Source organism: Orcinus orca, chromosome 12 (assembly GCF_937001465.1).
Source record: "Orcinus orca chromosome 12, mOrcOrc1.1, whole genome shotgun sequence".
In the NCBI taxonomy this organism is placed as follows: domain Eukaryota; kingdom Metazoa; phylum Chordata; class Mammalia; order Artiodactyla; family Delphinidae; genus Orcinus; species Orcinus orca.
Window position 1 is genome coordinate 16,298,517 of NC_064570.1, and position 22,803 is coordinate 16,321,319.

Consider the following 22,803-nt stretch of genomic DNA (forward strand, 5'->3'; position numbering starts at 1 on the left):
GTTGGAGAGCAAACTACAACAACCACCAACAAATATTTTTACGCAAATAGAGTCCCCTTGGTGGTTTCAAGTGCTTAAAAGAACTTCTGTACTTGACACTTAATCTAGCACAGTGGTTCTCAAAGTGCGGTCCACAGATTGCTGGCGGGACTTGAGACCCTTTTAGGGGTCCACAAGATCAAAACTATTTTCATAATCATACTAAGGTGTTATTTGCATTTTTGATGGTGTCAACATCGGCACTGATGGTGCAAAACGGTGGTGATAAGTGGTTGGCTCATTAGCATGAATCAAGACAGTGGACCAGGGGCTTCCCTGGTGGTGCAGAGGTTAAGAATCCACCTGCCAATGCAGGGGACACAGGTTTGAGCCCTGGTCTGGGAAGATCCCACATGCCACGGAGCAACTAAGCCCGTGCACCGCAACTACTGAGCCTGCACTCTAGAGCCAGTGAGCCACAACTACGGAGCCCACGTGCCACAACTACTGAAGCCCGTGCACCTAAAGCCCGTGCTCCACAACAAGAGAAGCCACCGCAATGAGAAGCCTGTACACCGCAACAAAGAGGAGGCCCCGCTCGCCGCAACTAAAGCCCACGTGCATCAACGAAGACCCAACGCAGCCAAAAATTAATTAATTAATTACTTAAAAAAAGAAAAGACAGTGGACCAGACTTGACTAGATATCATGGTACTCTTCACCACTGCACACACTTCAAAAATATTTTTAACTTAAGAATGTCTTTGAAGGAGCAGTAAAAACTATCAGTTGTGCTCAATTCCAGCCCTTTCAACTCTGTGAGGAGATAAGGGAAGACTGCATAAAGCACTTCTGCTACTGACCTCTCAGCAGTCTGGTGGAGTCTAAGGACCCACTTCTCAGATCAATGTGCTTGAATGTGTAAAATAAAACATATGATAGTAGAAGGAAAACCAAATATATTGAATTATTTATCAAAATACTAAAAAGTTGGGGTAAGTAATATATGTGCTTGTTAAAATATTAAATAACAAGATTTCTCAGTGGGTCTAATATCTACCATCATAACAATCCAGGTATTATGGCAGTGTGAATGGTTACTTAAAGAGATCTCCAATAAGAGTAATTGATATAAAACAGAAATGAATTCTATTGGTGACATTATAGGTATTCTGAATACTGCTATAGTTTGTTGCCTATATTCAAAAATGAAGGAAATGCTAAGTTAGTGAAAATAATGACGTATTTTTTTCCTCTATTGGAGTTCATAGACTCTCCTGGACTTTATCCATGGACAATTATCACCACCTGACTACTGCCTATTATTTGTCTATCTATTTGTTTACTATTTGTTTCGCCTCACTAGGGTATCAGCTCCAAGAGAGGTGGGACTTTGTGTTGTTCAGAGCGGTCCCAGGGCTTTGAAGGGTGCCCGGCCCAGAGCAGATATGCAGCCAGCATTTCTCAAGTGAATGAGGAAGTACCATCAGTTCCAGGCCCTACTCAATAAACTTGGCCCATTCTCCTCTTTCCACTTCTAGGTCAGACTCCTAAAAGAACATCACTGCAGATTTCAAATTTACACCTCTTATAAATATTGTGGTTCGCAGCCAGTCTCATTATTTGATCCAAACTGTTTTAGAAAGAAGTTGGTGCTTTAAAAGAACTTCTCAATCAATCAATACAGAGCCTCCTAGCACTGTTCTCTGGGGATGGTCAGCGCCTACTACTGTTCCCTACTGGCTTTCACAGAGAAAAGGCAAATGACTGAAACACAAGAATTTTCTGCAAAATCCCCAAAGTAAAGCTTCTGTGCGCTAAGATGGAAAATATGAATCTGAAAGTCTGTATATCTGGGATTATAATTTTATCCATGAGAACACCCTGGTGTCATGTGAACGAGGTCAGACAAGTAAATGGAGAAGTAGCATCCAGTTAACTTGTCCCTGAATGTTTTCTTTGGCTTCTCAATCTTAATGCACTAATTTGCTTAACTATTCAAATTCCAAAGCAAGAAAGATCTCCTTGGTGTCAAAGCTTAGCCTTGCTCCTCCAATATTTTTATTATAAAATCAACCCATGGGATTCCCTGGTGGCGCAGTGGTTGAGAGTCCGCCTGCCGATGCAGGGGACACAGGTTCATGCGCCGGTCCGGGAAGATCCCACATGCCACGGAGCGGCTGGGCCCATGAGCCATGGCCGCTGAGCCTGCTGCTCCGCAACGGGAGAGTCCACAACAGTGAGAGGGCCGCGTACCGCAAAAAAAAAAAAAAAAAAAAAAGCAACCCATGTTTATTATAGAATATACAGTTAAGCGAAAAAAGGAAAATAAAAAGCAACCATAAATCTGCCACACAAATATAAATATTTTAAAATACAAGATATAAGTAATTAAAATATAATAGATAAAAAGAAAAATATTTTGGTGTATAACCCTTTTTAGTATTTTTTATATGAAAGTCTATTTTGGTTACTGTGGGTTGTCCTGACTCTAATGCCAAATTCCAAATAAAATATTAAAAAGAACAAAGGAAGCAACGGTCTTTGAACTTTATTACCCTACACACATATTTTGCTTTTTATATTTAAGTGTGAAATTTCTTCACAAAGTGGCCCTGTTTCTTTAGTTGCATTTCCATTGACTTAAATGTTCCTCCAGCTACATTACAAATGGAGAGGAGTGGAATTAATAAAGTAAAAACTCACTGATTACCCAAAAGCTCAGGAAAGTTTGTTATTTACCATATGAACTGGCAACTTATTATTAACTCTTGTATTTAAGGAAGAGATGTGAAGATTAGACAAAGCCTTCACCTCTCAAATGAGAATGGTCAATGGCCCCGGCTGGGCTTTGATGTCTCAGTTTTACAGGTCCCGTTTTGGAAGAGTAAACATGGCTGCCTTAATTTAGTAAGTTATCTGTTAACCTGGAAAGACACGGGACAGAGTTGAAGACACATAATCTGCATTTGCTGTTGTTAGAACAGATGCTTCTATTAACGCAATCCAAGTTGTTTTCAGTTTATTTGAACGAGGATAAAGACCAATCATTTTTGTTTATCCATTATTTCGGTAAGGGTCTCATGGGTTACTTTTTTTCCCGCTTAATGCCCTGGCCCTCCGTCAAATCAGTCTACAGTACTGGTAAAATGCTAATGCAGTTTGTAAAAAGTAATGGAGACCCAGGTGTTGGATTTCTGCTGTGGCTTAGCTACTCCTTCACAGAGGGAAGGCCCTGAAATTTCTGACTTCAATAATCCACCTCGGTTCTTCCCTCCCTTCACTGTCCTAAATCCTTTTGAACTTTTGAAACTTTTTAACCAAGGTTTTTATTTGGGGGCACTTACTGAGGTCAAAGAACCCCACCTTCGTGAAGTTCCCACAAAGCCATAAATTGCTTCTTCAGAAGTCTAGAGGCTTCCAATGATAACAAGAACACTGTGAATTACGTGTTTCTTGTATTTTCAAAGCCTTTGAACATCTATTATCCCATTTTTACTGGCTGATGGAGGACTGATGAGGTTCCTACATTTCTAGAAGGGCCATTCCAGAGGAGCAGAAGTGGCTGTAAAGCTCACTCCTGGCTCACTCGCTGGTGGTAAAAGGGTGTTGGAATGTGGGTGGGAGAGAGTGCAGGCTCTGAGCTGCTGACTGACAGACCAGTGAATTACCATGAATTGGCCGGAAGCAGGGCAATGTGGAGGAGGAACCAACTAGCTGCATCCTTGGAAACAGGCAGAGGTCTCCTTTGAAGAGTGGATTTGGCAATGGTAAGAGGCGAGTTGCAGTGTTGAAGTGCAGAGGGCTGGGGCGTGGCTGGGAGGGGGCAGGGAGCATGAGACAGTGCATCACCTCGCAGGTCTACACCTGCAGGTTAGAGACCAGAGAGGCGGCCTCCTCTGGCTTCCTGCCTGTCTTTCAATGCAGAACACCAGCCGAAATGAACATCAGGAAGTTTAGGCTGTCTTGTTTTTTAAATAAATGAAATTAACCAGGGAATTGACATCATGATGCAGGCTCTGCCTACCTGTCCAACCTTGGGTTCCTGTTCCCGCCTCACCCTTTATATGCCCCAGCAACCTTTGCTGTCTTTAGTTCCTCCTATGCAGCAAGCCGTTTCAAGTTATCCCCTCTCTGCCTGGCTGCCTTCTACGTATCCAGCAAGACTCAACTCGTGTCATCTCCTCCAGGAAGCCTCCAGACATGACCTCCACAGCCGTCCACTGATGCTTGTAGATAATGCCCTGGTGTTAGGACCCAAGGGCTATGTGCCTGCCTCTCCCCTTAGACTGTATTTCTAAGAGCAAAGTCTATCTTGTTTCCGCAGCCCTTACCACTGCACGTGGCCCAGAGCAGACGCCCAGTGCCTGTTTGGCTGAATGATACACGTTTGATAAATGAACACATACACATGTGATGAAGATGAAGAGGGTTGAAGCAAGGAATAAAACTTGAACATGGGGCTTGTCTGGTGGCACAGTGGTTGAGAGTCCGCCTGCCGATGCAGGGGACATGGGTTCGTGCCCTGGTCCGGGAAGATCCTACATGCCATGGAGCGGCTGGGCCCGTGAGCCATGGCCGCTGAGCCTGCGCTCCGCAACGGGAGAGGCCACGACAGTGAGAGTCCCGCGTGCAAAAAAAAAAAAAATTGAACGTGAGCTCCACAGTAATAGCAATTTGTGTCCTATTCCCTGATGGTCCCAAGTGCCAAGAAAAGGGCCTCTCTCTTACTTTTTTATTTAAAAAGTGTCTTGTTTTTTTTTTTTTTGCGGTACGCGGGCCTCTCACTGTTGTGGCCTCTCCCGTTGCGGAGCACAGGCTCCGGACGCACAGGCTCAGCGGCCATGGCTCATGGGCCCAGCCGCTCTGCGGCATGTGGGATCTTCCCGGACCGGGGCACGAACCCATGTCCCCTGCATCAACAGGCGGATTCTCAACCACTGGGCCACCAGGGAAGCCCTAAAAAGTATTTTAAAATAATAAGGAAGAAACGTTTTTGAAAGTGGTGCAGAAGTGGTGATTCACAGATTCTTCTGCAATGTCAGGAGATTTCAGAGAGCTTTGCTTGAGGGCAAGGGTTGCTGTCACGACAGACCTGCGTTTTCATCTGGAGGCAGGCTTCCCGGCATAAGCTGCTTCCTCAGCTGGGTCATGTGCACTAGAAATATTTTTAGTAGCTCTCATATTTTGCAGTTTGAAGTGACTCTGAAACCTGCGTCTTCTGACTCTCAGGGACACTTAGGGCACATTACTTTCTACAGTGGCCAAAGTCCCTGGGCTTCTTTTCATCCTAAACTTTCTTGGGTTGTTCTCTACGGATGCTGTGCTCTCAGACTCTGGAGCACATGACACAGGCAGCATGCAAATTTTATTTCCCAGGCTGGAGAGTGCAGAGCTGGGAGGATAAACAATTTCACAATAAGCTGCCAGTGACCAGGCAGGCAGGTAATTAATATATCCTCTGGTCTGTGGGTGGGAGTAGGCAGGAAGAATATCAATTACATCACTGGGCTGTAATGGATGTTACAGTCCTCTTCAAAGGTCATCTTGAGGTTGAAACACACTTTCCAGTAGTGTGTCTGCCTTTATAAATGTAAGATGCAAGAATTCATATGAGTAGTAACAGATATAACTGTACCAGACCCAACATTTTACATAATTTCATAGATTACCAATCCCTAATCATCAGTAGAGGAATGTACGTATATCCGTGCTACCTTCGAAGGTAAATACTTATTCAGCAGGGGCAACTCTGGAGTCAGATGACCTGGATTCAGATCGGTGGCATATGATCTACCACTGATCTGCCATCAGTGGCTATCAGTGGTAAATGTATAACAACCACCCTTCCTGAAAAAAAGAAGACCTGATTTATAGCATTTGCAGATTTCCATGGTGTGAATACGCCTACCATGGCCAAATTCAAGCCACCATCTTGATGTCAACTAAATAGCACAATTCCTGAAAATTTAACAGTTGCTCAGAGCCAGTCCAAGCCAGCTCCAGAGCATCACTGGTTGAAACCCAGGCTCTGCTTCTTACTAGTTGTGTAAACTTAAGCAAGTTACACGGCTTCTGTAGTCCTTAGTGTCTCATCTGTGAAACGGGCATAATAATATTTATCTTAGAGGGATGCTGTAAAGATTACATGAGATAATGTACGTGTGGCAGGTATGAACCTCTCCTGCTGTCGGGAGAGTAACTGACCAATGGTCCGAGATGCTTTGCTCTGAGTCTATGACCCCATTCTTGCTGAGGCCACGGGCTGCTCTAAGCCAAAGACTGGCAGGGAGGTTATAGCAGGTCCATTCCTGCAAGCTGCAGGACTCCTCCGATGGATGACTTCGGCTTAAAGATTCCCCACTGGCTTGGCCAAAACTTTATTAGAGCTGCACTGTAGTCTGAGCTTCTGCCTACCCAATTCTTCCTTCTCTGCTCTTCACGCGGTCAGACCTATAGCAGGTATGATGTCTTTTTCCAATTCCCTTTTCCCTCACGAGCATTTCTCCCAGTAGATCTCTGCATGTCCAATCTCATCTTGGCTTCTGCTTCTCAGAGGAACTTAGCATGCTAGTCACTTTAGACTGTGCATATAGCAAGTTCTCAATAAATATTTATTTTTTTAAAAAGAAGAGTGATGTGGGATTCCCTTGCCCTTGAGGACCTACTTCTTCCCCTGGTAAGTGATCCCGAGAGAGAACATCCTCTTTAGGAGAGACGATGACTATCAACCCAGGGGTGCCTCTGCCTACCTCACCAGGGCAATGCAGACCAACACTTCCATCACTATCTCCATTTTTCTAGTTTTCTTTTGCTTGCCCCTCCCAGCCACTTCCAACAATGATGAACTATCCTCCCTTCTCAAGACTTTTTCCCTCTGATTCTGTGATGCCACATCTCTATGTTATCCTCTTCTTGGGACTGATGCTCTTGTTTCCTTTGTTTCCCACTCCTCAAAGAGTGCTAAAAAATGGGTGACCCACAGGCTTTTTATCCTCATCCCTGATTTCACCAAATGGCTTCAATTCAACAACTTTCAGCAAATAATCAGTGAGCACCGCCATTGCTCCAGACATGATCTCACCCCTCATGGAATACAGATATAGATACAGATGTAGATATATGCAGATAGGTATATATAATTACCCTTTCTCTGGATACTGATAATTTCCAATTCTATATATCTAGCCCAGCCCTCTCTTCTGACTGCTGGATGTCTCCATTCACGTGAGCATCTGAAACTCAGCATATCTCTCCCGCCCCTCTGTACCTGCATTCCCCACCTACAGTAGTACCCTCCATCGAACTGCTCCAACCAGAAACCCAGGATCTTCCTTAACTCCCCTCATCCTCCAGCTCCACATTCAATCACTCAAGGAGCAATGACTGATTCTACCTCAGACATGTGTCTGAATCTTTTCATCCCTATCAGTCTCCTCTGCCATGCCAATTCTATTCCAAACCAAAATAGTTTATCTTGCCCTACTCCAAGCATCTTCCCCTTGCACAAGATTTCAAATGCAAATCCTGTCATGTCATGCCCCCCTCCCTGACCACAATTCGACCTGTCTGAGACTTTCCATTGTTTTCAGAATAAAGCCTCACATACTTATGATATATTTGCCCCTGCCCACCTTTCCATCTGCATAGCATACCCCTGTGCCCTGCCTTCTAAAACTCCATCCATATAAGTTTCGTAGTACCTGGGACTCTTGATTTATGTACATACTATTCCCACAGCCTGATCACCTCTTCCAGTCACTTGTTTAATGTCTGTTTCCCTGACAGATTAGACTCTCCATGAAAGCTGGAACTACACCTGTGCTTTTCAGTACTGCATTCTCAGTATCTGCCAAAGCCCTGGCTACAGAGTAGGTGCTGAATACTTGTTGAAAGAAAGAGAGAATGAATTAACCATATCAGAATATAAATAGTCCAAACATTTATGCACGAGACGTACATAACCTTGTGGATGGGTAGGTTCATTAAAAGATGCTGGTAACAAAATGCCAGACCTACCAGTTTTATTTATAATTAAAGAAAAGAACCCAGGAAGAAGAGTTTAACGTTAAAAAAAAAAAAAAAGCTGTCAATTTCAGTCACTGAGAGGGTGTGAGTGAGCATGTGTAGGGGTGTGTGTGTGTGTGTGTGTGTGTGTGTGTGTGTGTGTGTGTGTGGCAGGGTGGTGACAGGGGGTCCACCATGGTGATCTGGTCATCTTGAGATAACTGTGTCCTCCTTTTCTGCACAAGCATGAAACTGAACTAGGCTGTCATAATAAGGAGACTGGTGAGCAATAGACTGGAAAAGTTTAGGAGATGGCCATCACTTCCGGGCTTTATAATTTTGTTCCAGAACTTAACATACACCCTTTTCAGACTTTCTTATATTTCACAAATTTGTTCATGATATTCTATTTCTAAATTCACTTTCTCTGATAAATATCTGATTTAGCTTAGCCTTTACAGTCAACACCATCATAATGAGGGCAGCTCCTTGTGGTATTTCCAACCTTCACGCTCCAGTCCTAACTCCTTAAATGAGTGGATGAGATGAGATAACCTCTATGTTTCTTTTATTTTATAAATTTATTTATTTATGGCTGTGTTGGGTCTTTATTGCGGTGTGCAGGCTTCTCATTGCGGTGGCTTCTCTTGTTGCGGAGCACGGGCTCTAGGCACATGAGCTTCAGTAGTTGCAGCACACGGGCTCAGTAGTTGTGGCTCACGGGCTTAGTTGCTCTGCGGCATGTGGGATCTTCCCGGACCAGGGCTCGAACCCGTGTCCCCTACATTGGCAGGCGGATTCTCAACCACTGTGCCATCAGGGAAGCCCTCTATGTTTCTTTTCTGCCTTAAAAAGTACTATGATTAATTAAGGTCTGTTTTTTTTTCCCTCCCTTTTCTCAATTCCCTGGGACCCCATGTTAAAAGGGCCCTGATGACAAATCCTGTTCCTACATTTGCCTTCCTCCTTGCTAATCTTTTTTCTTCCTTCTTTGTTTGTAGCCTCTTCTAATTTACCAACGATGGTGTGATTATAAGTCAAGGGCCTACCCAGTATGACACGATTCCAATAGACCCTGGTGAAGATATTTAATTGCTTCTTGCCACAATTTTGTTATTTGCAAAATGGGACTAATAAGGCTATCTTGGAGAACAGCACAATTTTGGAAGACTATAGACTTAATGAGAAGCTTTGAATTTCTCAGAAAAAAAGCCTTTCGAAAACTTGGTGATAATTCAGCCCTTGATGTAAAATCATTTATTTTGACTGAATTTTAAAATTCGCAATGCTAAATGTGGCTTTGCAAATAAATTAAATACAGGTTTTGCTCTGCAGAAGCCTGACTTCCACTAATAACATTTAGAGAGGATTACTTGAGGTATCTTTGAGCCAAAATATTAAAGTTGATACTGGATGAAAAGTAGAAACCAAAGTAGTCTTCAGGAGTAGGGTATGAAGCAAATAATGCCCTTCGCCAGGTTAGAAGAACTTTTTCACGAAGAAGAAACACTTCTAAAAATTAAATTTTGTTGGATTATCGATAACATTTTATTTACTTATAAATAATCAAGTGCTATAGACCTCAAGTTTAAAAGTACTATTTGCTAAGGCAGCTAAACCTAGCAAAAGTGTTTCTTTTTGCTTTTGATAGTAAAATATTAGTCTAATTAAATTGGTGTAAATTAATTTCATCAGCTATAATAGAGAGCTGAACTCCAAGACCTGCCGTGCCCTGGGAAGTGCCTTTAGATCCGTAGAGGCAACAACTAACTTAGCTGATGACAACTAAGCATCCATTTTATCCAGAAAAAAAAATCCAGCTAATCATCAGTCATGGCCTAGAGGCAACTGAGAGACCTGTACATAAAATACAGATGTGCACATTTATATGAATGGAAAAACTTGAGAAGGATACACTGACATGGTCATATATTTATCAAACTGTGAATCAATCCAATATTCATTTAGTCATTTATTCAACAAATAATCTTTGAGCACTTACTATGTGTCAGATCCTGTTATTTTATTTTTAAAAAAACTTTTTTTTAGGTGCTGAAGAAATGCTGGTGAGTAAGGCCGCTAAGTTCCCTGCGCATATGCAGTAAATCCTATTAAGTCCTTCCTACATGACGGGCTCCAGGGAAGCAATAAATGGGATGTATACAAAGCAGGGAAGATGATACGTGACCAACAGCAGATGGAATACTTGACAGTCAGGCTGAGAAAGGACTAAGGAAACAAGCTGAGAGTCACACAGGATGAAAAGAGGCAGTTCAGCATGGTGGTTAGGGACACGGCCTCTGAAGCCAGACTGCCGGAGTCTGAATCCTAGTTTCATCACTTCATGGATGTAACTTAACTCTGGGCAAGTTGCTTAACCTTCCTGAGCAACAGGCTCATCATTAAATTGAGATCATGATAACATAATAATAATCTCATAAGATTGTGTTATGAGGATCGAGTTAAGTATTCAGGTACTAAGGAACAGCGACCCAAAGGTTGGGATCCAGAGAGAATGGTGATGAGATTTTGAAGGATGGATAGGATATGGATGGAGAGAGAAACGAGAAGAAGACTTTCCAGCTTAGGGTAGCAACATAAGGAAAAGAAAGGATATGGGAAGGAGCCTGTTCTCAAGAGAGAATTTGAGAAGCTTGGTTCAATTAGCATTTAATTGGGAAAGCAGTAAGTCAAGGTTGGCAGGATAGGTCCAGATTATTGAGTCTTGAAAGCCGCAGAAAGGACTTGAGAATTCATCACAGAAGGCAGGACACACCAAGCTTCTTGAGCAAGGAATTAAATGACAGGATGTGAAGTGCTGCTTTGGAAAACGAATCTGGCAGCACTATACAGGGTGAAAGGGCGAGAAAGTGGCTAAATCAGAGGAGATTAGTTAGGAGGCTGTTCCAGCACTGAAAAACATTAAAGACAGTGCTAATGGCAGTGGCAACGGAGAGAGGGTGAGCGACGCTGCAGAGACATTCTAAACAAAATAAAAGGGGTTTCAGTGCCGATTGGACTGAATGGATGAAGGAGAAGAACTTTCCAAAAAAAATCAGGGTAGTGGTATATTGATGATGTATGTATATTATTCAAGTGTTTTCAATTGCAGAGTGATCAGATTGGGCAAACAGAGAATAGGCAAGATGCAGGAAACTGGCTGCACAAAACTCTCGCAGGATGCCCACAGAAGACTGAATGCGAGAACCCGATGAAGATGCAGGGCCAAGGTATTAATGGAAAGAAAGAAATATTGTGTGACAGGAGGAGCCCACCTGTGAAGGGCCAGAAACAGAACCCTCCATTCAAAGTAAATGATGAATTACTCAGGCTTTCACGTCTGGGGTTTGCACACAAAGGTAAAAGGCATATACTAATGTATGATATTAGGGATCTGAATTTAATGAGGGGAGCAGCTGGAAGTGACCAAGTTAAAGTCTCAGATGCATATTAAGTCAGAACAATTCAAGTGAGGGGTTTTATCTGCTGACTTCAACTTAGTTCCCACAAGTAAAGGAGAAATAACACTTATCCGGCGAACGTGCTGATCACACAGGGCTAAGAGTGAGCACAGTGGGAGATGCGGTGTCACTCAAGGTCTCCCACGGTGCTTCTCAAGTCCATCTAAAACTTAATGTTTTCTGGGGATGTACGTGGGGGGAGGGAGAGCTGAACAAGCTGATTTTAAAGTTTCTATAGAAAAATCAACAAAGACGAAAGAGCTAGAACAGTTAGGGGAAAGATTAGTGAGAAGAGATTAGAGCCTACCAGATAATAAAATATTTAGTATATAATAGTTATTGTATAGTACATTAATTGTATTGATGATATTATTGTCTATTATATAATAAAATGTATATTATGTGATTATATATTAGTTTACACACAAGAGCACACACACACACACACACACACATATGTAATAGTGTTCTACTATACCTAAAGACACAGATCAATGGAATAACATAAAAAGTCAAAAAATTGATCCCTCCAAAAATAAGAATTTATTACGTGGTAAAGGCGACACTTTAGTGTGAAAAAATAAATTATTCTGTAAAGGTTGTTGAGATAATTTGTTAACCACCTGGGAAAAAAAAGATATTGGATTCATGTTACACCTGACAGCAGGATGGATCAAAGATTTTATACTAGACAACAGGAATTACAACAAAAACTCCGGAAGACACCATGGAGAATTCTTTTAATAGCTTCAGAGCAAAGAAGGTCTTTCTAAGTGTAACACACAACTTAGAAGCAGCATTTCACATCCTGACATTTAATTCCTTGCTCAAGACGCTTGAGTCCTGCCTTCTGTGATGAATTTTCAAGTCCTTTCTGCAGCTTTCAAGACTCTCAGTTATCTGGTCCTGTCCTGCCAGCCTTGACTTACTGCTTTCCTAAATAAATACGTGTTAATCAAACCACGCTTCTCACATCCTGTTTCCAAAACTGGCTCATTCTCACTTGCATTTTTCCTATGCTATTCATTGGTTAACTTATCCTTTTTCTCTTGGTTTGTGAAGCTTCTTTTCATTGAAGTTTTTTACTGAGATAATTGTAGATTCACATGTGGTTGTGATGCTTTTTGGTTAAGTATTATGATAATATATTTTTTAAAATAAATTTATTTATTTTTGGCTGTGTTGGGTCTTCGTTGCCGTGCGCGGGCTTTCTCTAGTTGCGGCGAGCGGGGGCTACTCTTTGTTGCGGTGCGCGGGCTTCTCATTGTGGCGGCTTCTCTTGTTACGAAGCACGGGCTCTAGGCACACGGGCTCAGCAGTTGTGGCGCACGGGCTTAGATGCTCCACGGCATGTGGGATCTTCCTGGACCAGGGAGCGAACCCGTGTCCGCTGCATTGGAGCAGATTCTCAACCACTGCGCCACCCGGGAAGCCCAAAGTCAAAGTCTCCATCTTGAGGAACTTTCCAGTTATCAGGAAAAACATTTTTGGACACAGGGAAGGGTTCATGCATATTCTGATTACAGTTTTCATGACTCTTATTTTGAAGTCCTGTTTATCAAAGTAATCCAAGAAAGATGGTCTTTGTACTTGTGGTGAAGTTGCATTTCTTTTCATAGTTCCATCTCCTTCCTCATCCTCACTGTTTATAACTATGGCCCCAAGTCAGACTCTAACATTGTGCTGTTATGTTCAATCACGGTCTGGGCCCCTTCACTCATCGTGCTTGTGGGCCTCATGGTGCGCACGCTTTCTGAGCTAGTCTTCACCATGGTGTGGGAATACAGCTCATCTTCATCCGAATTTTCTTCTTCCTCTTCCATTTCTCGCTCTATTCCTCATGTCTTTTAGCCTTGATTTCCATAGCTTCTGTGATCAAGTCTCTTAAAATTGATAGAGGTTTTGCATTCCTGATAAAAGGGTGCTGTAAAAGTTGTGTTGCAGTAGCTCTCTGCTCAGGATTCTTCACTAGGCACTTTTTTAAAAAATTGGTGAAATCATCAGAACAAAGTTCTGGCTTCCTGAATGTTGGTGGTGGGTTTGTGGGAATCAAAAAAATAGCCTGGGGGTCTGGCAACAGGAGGAGGAATTCCCAGAGAATCAGACTTTGAAGGCTAGCAGGATTTGACTGCAGGACTTCGACAGGACTGGGGGAAACAGAGACTCCACTCATGAAGGGCACACACAAGGTAGTGTGCGCATCGGGACGCAGGGGGAAGGAGCAGTGACTCCGTAGGAGACTGAGCCAGGCCTCCCTGTTGGTGTTGGAGGGTATCTTGCAGAGGCGGGGGGTGGCTGTGGCTCACTGCCGGGACAAGGACACTGCCAGCAGAAGTTCTGGGAAATACTCCTTGGTGTGAGCCCTCCCGCCATTAGCACCACCAAAGAGCCTGCATGTTCCAGTGCTGGGTCGCTTCAGGCCAAACAACCCTAAATATTATGATAATATTATAACAATATTGATAGCTGACATTACACCTAGGGAACAGAAAGACACAGAAGAGTTTTAAGCAGGAGAAGGACAACAGATTTGCACACTAGAGGCTATGACCGTGGGTTGGAAGATGAACTGGAGCCAGGCTGACCGCCTATGAGGCTTTTGCAGATATCTGGGTAGCACATGAGGAGGGCTTTGTTGATGACCCTGATGGGGAATGATCTGAGAGACGTCAAGGAGGAAGAAGCGACAGTCTTGGCAGCTGGACCGGACACTATTGTGCCCTGCCTCCCGTCCTCTTGGCCACTTTTTCTCTAGCCATTGCTGCAGCCGTGAGATTCATGCAGAAGTAACCTGAGAGCAACCTCGCTTTCTGTTCCCAGTGCTACACCCAGAGGAACCCACGTGGCCCCCCTGTGTGCACAGCCCAGATGTGCGGGGAGTTAAGGCTTCGTGAGGTGAACCTGACAACAAACGATGAAAGCAGTGGGTAAATGCTTTCTGCTTTCCTCAGTCAGAAACATTCTAGGGCAAATTCTACCCTGTCCTCCCACAGTGCTGGCAGGCTTGAGCCTCGGTTTCCACGGGAGTGACCAATGTCAGGACACGCCCTTGTGTTGACCTTCCCTCCTTCCCTCTCTCTCCAGTTCCCCACTCCTAGTCCCTGGGATCACTGTCCAAATTCTAAAACCCTTCCTCCAAACCCTTGCCTCAGGCTCTGCTTTCAGGAGGATTCCAGGTTAAGCTGGTGACTGATTGCATATGGGTTGGGGGGCTGGGGAAAGAAAGCAGGCAGGGATGACTCCAGAGTCTCTTGTATGGGTGACTGAACCGATAGGGGTATCACTCACTATTAATGGAATACAGGAGGAGATGGGTTTCTTTGTGTGCGGTAGAGGCAGAGAGTAGGAACAGATGCTCATCTTGCCACAGCTATTCCCATCACAATGCCTGACGCTTTGCAGGTGTTCAAAATATATTGAAGTTGTAAGTGGAGAGAGGAGGCAAACATTGGTGCTTGGTCCACATTTGTATCTATTGTTAAGTATGTACTGAAAGTTGGGCTGGGTGTTGGCCAGGTGGCTGCGAAGGGTGCTGGGATTAAAAGAGGAGATCATGTCCTATCATCTGAGAGAATTATATTTTAGTTAAACCTAGAAGACATATACAAATGTGAAATAATTTGAAGGATTTTAGAAGCAATATATATTAACAAGTAAAAAATATATATTATTTATATTAGCATGCAAAAACTAAATATAATTCACACCAAGTAATAATTACCTGGAGAAATAAAGATGAGCAGTAATCAAGGTTGGCTGAGGTTAATCTTATTGTCTTGGTTTATTTTTTATTTTTTTGGCCATGCCGTATGGCTTGAGGGATCTCATTTCCCCAACCAGGGATTGAACCCAGGCCGCAGCAGTGAAAGCCCCTAACCACTAAGCCACAAGGGAACTCCCTATTGTCTTGGTTTAGATCACTTTTCTTAATCTCATAGGGTTTTTATTTATTAATAGTGGTCAGATATGGAATGCCATAATTATAGTGAGATTTCATCGCCAACAAAGTTTCCTCTGTCTCGTATTAAACTTGATAACTTTCTTTTATGCATCTGCTGATTCTTTTGACAAGTCTCATCCAAGAGTTTAGTTTATTTCAAAAACTGGCAGTGAGTGTTTAAAACTCTGCAGAGTGGTGAAGGGGCAGCCAGCTCACTATAAAAGTCATACCAGGGGCCGCCCTGGTGGCTCAGTGGTTAAGAATTCGTCAGCCAATGCAGGGGACACGGGTTCGAGTCCTGGTCCGGGAAGATCCCACATGCCGCAGAGCAACTAAGCCCGTGCATCACAACTACTGAGCCTGTGCTCTAGAGCCCACGAGCCATAACTACTGAGCCCGTGTGCCGTAACTACTGAGCCCACGTGCCACAACTACTGAGGCCCGTGCGCCTAGAGCCCGTGCTCGGCAACAAGAGAAGCCACCACAAAGAGAAGCCTGTGCGCCGCAACAAAGAGCAGCCCCCGCTCGCCACAACTAGAGAAAGCCCGAGCACAGGAATGAAGACCCAACACAGGCAAAAATAAAAACAAATTAATTAATTAATTAAAAAAAAAGTCATACCAGTATAACCTTCCTCTTCAATGCAAAAAAAAAAAAGAGTATAGAAACGTTTAGCTACATGTTGATACAATTCCATTGTGTTTTTAGTTTGTAATATGAAATGCAGAGCCATTTTTAAAAAGCTTCATTTGACTTGAAATCGAGTAGGCTTTGGTTAAAATTCTTTCATTTAATCATGAATGAAGATTCATGTCATGTCAGGGAAGAGTCTCCTGACATGGTACCATATCCCTCTGCTTAGTTTCTATCCTCCCTGTAGTCGGAAGTATTTAGCCTTGTCCTTCAACTTCCAGCCATTAGAGGGCAAGGCTGCTGCAGCTAACAGATTCTAAGACTTGTTTTGAGAGAGCCTGAGCGAAGCAAGCGTTTTTCCAATTACACACTATCTAATTCAATTTACAGTTATTAGAAAAACTGCCAGCCATTTCACGTTAATTTTGACATTTTCATAAGTACTTGCAATTAGAATTCAAGCTGAGATTCCAATAAATCTCTTAGATGTTTTACACTTACTTTTCCTGTCTCGAGTTCACGAAATATTTTTCAGAACACGTTTGGAGGTCGTTCTGCCTTTGGGGAATTTATGCTGTGTATGTAAAACAGTTGGGCAGTGAAAAAATATTACAATTTGGCAAAGCAAATTGAGGAAAACGACAGAGGTGTGCCAGGTTCTGGAAAACAAGTGTAGGATATGAGATTCAAAATTTAAAACAGATTAAATCGAGCCGTTAGTTTTTTACTTTATATAAAACTTCACTGCATAACTTCTTTGAATAGCAAGCTCCCTGGCTGCATTTAAAAAACATTATTTTAAAGAACATTTCCTGACTGCATTTAAAGTGTAGTTCTATTCATCCATGTCTTTAAATTTAGCATTTATTGTATTTTATGAACTGGCCTGCATCTAAAGAGTGACGCACGTCTCTGGAAAAATGGCAATGGCTTCTAAATGCCTCATCGGCCAAATAAGAAGATGTCTTCATGCTAAAATATTTTATTCATCAAAGTACTTACTCTGTTTTATTGCCTAAAGCACGCTTCCTAAAGTGAGATCTTAAATGTACAGTATAATATACTCTTTGGTTTCCCACTTCAGTTTAAAAGAAAGCCTGACTTAAGACCTACACAGAGTATTCATAAATACAACAAATCTTACACTATACCATCAAGCTCCTTTAATGACATTTATTTGCACACGCCAACTAAAAGTCTACCAAATACAGAAATTCCTGAGGCGAAGGCAAATAGAGCTTTTCCAAATGTGCAGAGGATATAGAAAGTAAGCTTCTAGAAGATATGCGGGAGGTATATCTCTCAGTAAAAATAGCTCCTGCTAATACAGACAAGAATGGATGTGTTGTTATTTCTCAGTAGTTCTCAGCCTTAGCTACATGTTGGCCTCACTCCCGGCTTTTAAAAAGTCCCAAGGCCCAGCCTGCACCCCTGACCGATTAGACCAGAATCTTTGGGTGTGGGACCCGGGCACTGGTAGTTTGAAAAGCCTCCCAGGTGATTCCAATGAGCGGCCAGGCTGAGAACCACCACCTTCATAAATCTGAGCCATGTGTCCCAGCTGGGGTGCAGGGCTGAGCCCCCAGCAAGGAGGCAGCTGCAGCTGGTCGCTGACTCACAGGGAGACGCGGGGGTCCGGAGCAGATGAGCTCAGCTGACAGGTGGCCAGCGGGATGCACCTGGCTGTGCTCTGGCAGCTTGGATTTGATGCCCCTGATGGGACCTTCCATTGAGAAAGCAGGTCAGGCAAAGCTGATTTGGCAGCCCCCTCGGGGACATCTGGAGAATCGCTTCTCAGTCCCAAAGCTCCTTGCCTCCCTAAACCCTCTGCTCCGGCCAAGCTGGGTGGCTGACCATAGGGCAAGCCTCGGGCTCTCAGGCTTTTACACAAACGCTCTGCTCCTGCGGTCCTCTTGACCCTCACCCCTGCCTGAATCCGCATCCGTCCCCAAAGACTGAGCTCCCACCTCGTCCAGGAAGCCTCCCGCAAAGATCCCACCTCTCACTGATGTTTCTTCTCCTGAATTCTCCGGTGTCTGCATCATTCTTTTGCTAATTAAACATGTCCCAGCCAATGACAACTCCTCAAGTTTGGGTCTTCTGTTGCCAGCCAGGCAGTTAGCAAGTGGAAGGGCAGTGAGGTGGCCCCCGCACTGTAAATGCGTCCCCATCACCGCCCCTGCCCCTAGAGCTGCTCATCACACATGGTCCTCGCTCCATAAATACCTGCTTTTTGATTGTTTATCTCCCCCTTGATCACTGCAGTAGCCTCAGATCAACTGGAGCCCTTTTCTGCTCTGTATATTGAAGCTAAAGTAATTCTTTTCCAAAATGTAAGTTTTAGGATCCCATGTAAACATGCTCCCCCATCCCCAGCCCTGCTTTAAATCCCTTAGTGTCTCCCAGGCCTCTTGAACAAGCCCTGGGAGGTTCTGTGGGGCCCGACCCCTGCCTGCCCACACTGTGGGGTTCAGCTCTCCCTCCCTCCGTCACTCACCAGGCCACTCACCGTCTCCCTCCCTCACCCCACTCCGGCCTCCCTGCTTCTTCCCCCGTGCTCACTTTGCTCCCTTCTGCCACAGGACCTTTACATGTGCTGTTCCCAATGTCTGGATATTCTTCCTTCTCTTCTCTCCCTTCACATCTCAGTTCAACCATCACTTCTCTGACTTCTAGACTTGCCAACTACCCCATTCTATGCCTGGACAGTGGCACATCTCTCTGTGTTATAAAATGTGATGCAGTTACTATTTCACATGAATCTGTGTGGTTTGGGGATTAATACCTGTTTCCTTCTCAGGACTCTGAGCTCTGTGAGGACAGACACGGGGTCTAATTTTGCTCAGCGTTTTATTTCCAGTTATTATTGTGCTTGTCACACAGAATACTAAATCAATATTTATTGAATGAATAAATGAATGATGAATGAGTAGATGGATGGATGAATAAGTCACCCATAGGAGTAAAAATAAAATGTATGACTGGCCCCTTGGTTTTGCAGACCAGAGACAGGAAAGCCATAGTTTGGTGCCACTGCATGGCAGCATGCCACAGTGGAAAGCCAGACGTGGGCTCCCCACTGGTGGCTGGGACAAGCCAAGTTTCTAAATGCCTGTCATGCTCACAACCCCTCCACAGGCCCCTCAGTCCCCGCAGTCCTAGGTGACACTGTGGTGGGCAGGATAATAGACCCCAAAGACGTCTACACCCTTAATCCCTGGGACCTATGAATATGGGACCTTATACAGCAAACAGGATTCTGCAGATGTGATTAACGTTACAGTCCTTGAGATGGGGAGATGATTCTAGACTATCTGGGTGGGCCCAGTCAGTTCACAGAAATCTTTAAAAGTGGAGAACCCTTCTCAGCTGGTTAGAGAAATGAGATGGAAGAAGCGAGGAGGAGAGGACTTCCCTGGTGGCGCAGTGGTTAAGAATCTGCCTGCCAACGCAGGGGACACGGGTTCGAGCCCTGGTCCGGGAAGATCCCACGTGCCGCGGAGCAACTAAGCCCGTGCGCCACAACAACTGAGCCTGTGCTCTACAGCCCGTGAGCCACAGCTACTGAGCCCGCGAGCCACAACTACTGAAACCCGTGTGCCTAGAGCCCGTGCTCCTCAACTGCATTGAGAAGTTCACGTGCTGCAATGAAGAGTAGCCCCCACTCACCGCAACTAGAGAAAGCCCACGTGCAGCAACGAAGACCCAACACAGCCAAAAATAAATAAATAAATAAATTAAATTTAAATAAAAAAAGAAGAAGAAGGGGGAGAAATGTCAAGCTTGGGAGGTACTCAACCCACCACCAGTTACTTGGAAGCTGGGAGGGAGGGAGCCACGGTTTAAGGAGCGTAGATGCCTCTAGAGAATGAGAACAGTACACATCTGACCACCAGCAAGAAAATGGGATCTCAGTCTACAACCACAGGACATGGAGGCTCAACCACCCAAATGAACAGGGAAATGGGTCTTCCCCTCAAGCCTTCAAAAAGGAATCAGTTTTGGAGACTTCCCTGGTGGTCCAGGGGTTAAGAATCCCCCTTCCAATGCAGGGGGTGCAGGTTTGATCCCTGGTCGGGGAGCTAAGATTCCACTATGCCTCGCGGCCAAAAACCCAAAACAAAAAAAACAGAAGCAGTATTGTAACAAATTCAATAAAGACTTAAAAAAATGGTCCACATAAAAAAAAAAATCTTAAAAAAAAAAATCAGCTTTGCCAACACCTTGAGTCTAGCCCAGTGGGACTGGTGTCAGACTGCTGACCTATAGAACTGGAAGATTAGAAATGTCGGTAGTTTAACCGACTAAGTGTGTGGTAAATTGCTACAGCAGTAATGGGAAATTAACACAAACACTATACCTGGAGTTGACTCCATCCTGTCCCATCTGTCTGACCACGCCCTTGAACACAGCACGGATGAGACTTGTCCCAGGGGCAGCCAAACATGACCTATGGCTGGTCAGAGTGACCAAGTGGACGAACAAGTCACTCTTAGAAGCCTGAATGTGAGCTACAGAGGAACACCAGGAAGCATCCGTCGTGGGAGCAGAGAGGAGAGCACAGCAAGCGGCTGAAGTGTGTCAATAACCAGGGAACAGGGAGAAGGGAACCCCTGGGCTGACCGGGTGCCCACATAACCCGGCCGCTGGACCCGGCTCCCGTTCTGAACCACTTCTAGTTTTCCCGCAGGGAGGCTGAGCTGCGCTCTGCTCTTTGCTCTTCCCACGTGGCCTGGCTCTGCGTGGCATCTCCTGGTCTTTGCTGGAAGTTGTGGCCCTTCTGTTCTCATTACCGGATACATCCTAATGATAACTCTTACTTTTCTCTTCCCCTGAGGCAACCTGAGTGGACCTGAACTCCTTGTAACTAATGCAGCCTAACACACTTCCTCATGTTCAAGGTTTGGTCTTATCCACTTAGCCTCTCGGAGTTGCCTTCCTAGTCTACACAGTAAGTCCCCTACACACGAACCTTCAAGTTGTGAACTTTCAAAGATGCGAACGTGAGTTCACATGTCCAATCAGGCAAGTTAGTTCATGTGTCTGGTGTATATTGTCATGTGCGTGCATCCTCTACAAGTGGTTGTGCTTTTCTGTACTTCACTGTACAATACTGTATAGAGTACAGTGGTACAGGGTCTTTATTTCAAGCCCAGGATGTCTGGAAGTAAGCGTAAAAGCAGTGGTGATATAGCTGCTGCGACTGTGCTTTTCAAGGTACTGTACTGTAAGATTAAAAATGTTTTCTTTATATCCTGTGTTTGTTTTTTACGTATTATTTGTGTGAAAAGTATTATAAACCTATTACAGTACAGTACTATTGCTATACATACTGACTGTGTTAGTTGGGTACCTAGGCTAAATTTGTTGGACTTACAAACAAATTGGGCTATGAATGTGCTCTTGGGATGGAACTCGTTCGTATGTAGGGGTCTTACTGTAAAAAGGGGTTGAAGGGGATGCCCTGGGGATGAATGCGCTAATATGGGGACAGCCCGCTGACTGCATCAAGCCACACACTTGGCTGTGTGTGTGGTTATTCGGTGACATCTCAGGTGGTGGCTGGTGGCGTTCTGTTCTCCCCTCACAAAGGCTCCAAGCTCACGGCTCTCTCATGACCCCTCCTTTCCCCCCAAATCCCTTTGTTGTTTTCTTCTCACCTTGTGCCTCTCCTCCTTCTATGCCCATCAACTTCTCTGTCCCAAGCTCCCAGGGATACTCCCTATATTGCTAAACTGCAGAACTGGTCTTTGGTTCTAAACACACCTGCGACCCCTGCTTTCGACATACTTCAGGACAAATGGATGTCAAAGACATCTCTCTCCGGGGGGGCTCCTTTGTCCTCTGCGCGGCTCACAGCATGTCAGAGCCTGCCGGCCCGCCCACCTCTCCTCCCCACCCCTCGGGGGTCAGAATGTGCTGCTTCGGTGACTTTACAACCGCGTGCCTACACCAGCTTAAGTTTCCAAGTAAATAAACACGGGAGAAATGGGTGCCAGCAGGCTAGGATCAAAACGTGTCTCCAGCTGTTGGGAACAAAGAGAAGCTGTTTCCTTAGAAACGGATTCCCAGGAGAAGGGGTCTAGTGGGGCTATCTGAGATCTCAGCAGAAGCCACATGGACCTGACGGTTCAGGACACGGCCCAGAGTGGCCTGAGCCACAAGAGAACAGCAGCCCCTGCTGGCTCCCCGGAGGAGACAAGCTCCCTGGATCTACAGAAAAAAGTGGTCTCGTGGAGCCACTGATAGAGACAGGGGTGTGAAAGCATCAATGCTGAAACGTGTTTTGTAAAGTTTCAGCTTTCAAAGCACCTCTGTATAGAATGTTCAATTGATCTTCTCAAGAAGCCTGTGATACAGGCAAGGTAATATGTTCCCATTGTACAGATGAGAAGAGTAAGGTTTGCAAAGGCTAAATCACTGGCTGAGTCACCCAGCTAGGGCAGCCGAGAGCGCAACCTAAGTACACCATGTCCTGGGCCGTTAGCTCAGCCTGCAATCATAAGCCAAATGTGACCTAGTTGGAGACAAAGAACTTTCTTACCTTCAAAGATTTGGAAAACAGAGATGTTTACTGAAATACGTAGAAAGCAGATGATCCAAATCCCTTATTCGTTTTCTTCCTTTAAGAAAAATGATGCTCTAGGGATGAAGGCACAGCCTGAGGTTTCATTCCCAGGATGGCCTCAGCCAGTCAGGACTGAGTGGAAATTTCCAGAAACGAGTATCTCATACATACACTTCCAAAGCTAAAGGATGCTCAGACTCCAAAGCTTTCAAGCA

The 22,803-nt window shown here is 44.5% G+C and overlaps 1 protein-coding gene, 1 long non-coding RNA gene and 1 pseudogene across 3 annotated transcripts in view; 1 reads left to right on the forward strand and 2 right to left on the reverse strand.

Moving 5' to 3' along the window:
* LOC117196481 (uncharacterized) overlaps window positions 1-22,803 on the forward strand; it is a 349,791-nt gene that overhangs the window by 93,992 nt on the left and 232,996 nt on the right. The window lies entirely within an intron of this gene.
* The window catches only part of UST (uronyl 2-sulfotransferase), a 300,409-nt gene that overhangs the window by 87,881 nt on the left and 189,725 nt on the right, over window positions 1-22,803 (reverse strand). The gene's annotated exons all lie outside the window — the stretch shown is intronic.
* LOC105748425 (serine/threonine-protein kinase 3-like) lies at window positions 12,009-13,982 on the reverse strand (annotated as a pseudogene).